Below are 220 nucleotides of genomic sequence, written 5' to 3'. Positions count from 1 at the left end.
TTTTTAATCCCCAAATCAAAGGGATAGATGTATTCCTTTCTATCCCCATGTCAATCTGAAATAAATTTAAAGTCTTTACTCCAATGTAATAATTAAAATAAAACCTTAAAATCCTAATTGACGGCTTGGCACCTGTGGCTCAAGTGGCTAGGCATCAGCCACATACACCTAAGGTGGTGGGTTGGAATCCAGCCCGGGCCCACCAAACAACAATGATGGC

At 40.9% G+C, this 220-nt stretch overlaps 1 protein-coding gene across 1 annotated transcript in view; it reads right to left on the bottom strand.

Moving 5' to 3' along the window:
• NAPEPLD (N-acyl phosphatidylethanolamine phospholipase D) overlaps nt 1-220 on the bottom strand; it is a 13,889-nt gene that overhangs the window by 5,543 nt on the left and 8,126 nt on the right. The window lies entirely within an intron of this gene.

This window comes from Otolemur garnettii, unplaced genomic scaffold (genome assembly GCF_000181295.1).
Source record: "Otolemur garnettii isolate 467f Iridium unplaced genomic scaffold, OtoGar3 scaffold00005, whole genome shotgun sequence".
Classification (NCBI taxonomy): Eukaryota; Metazoa; Chordata; class Mammalia; order Primates; family Galagidae; genus Otolemur; species Otolemur garnettii.
This window is presented reverse-complemented; position numbering and strand designations above follow the sequence as displayed.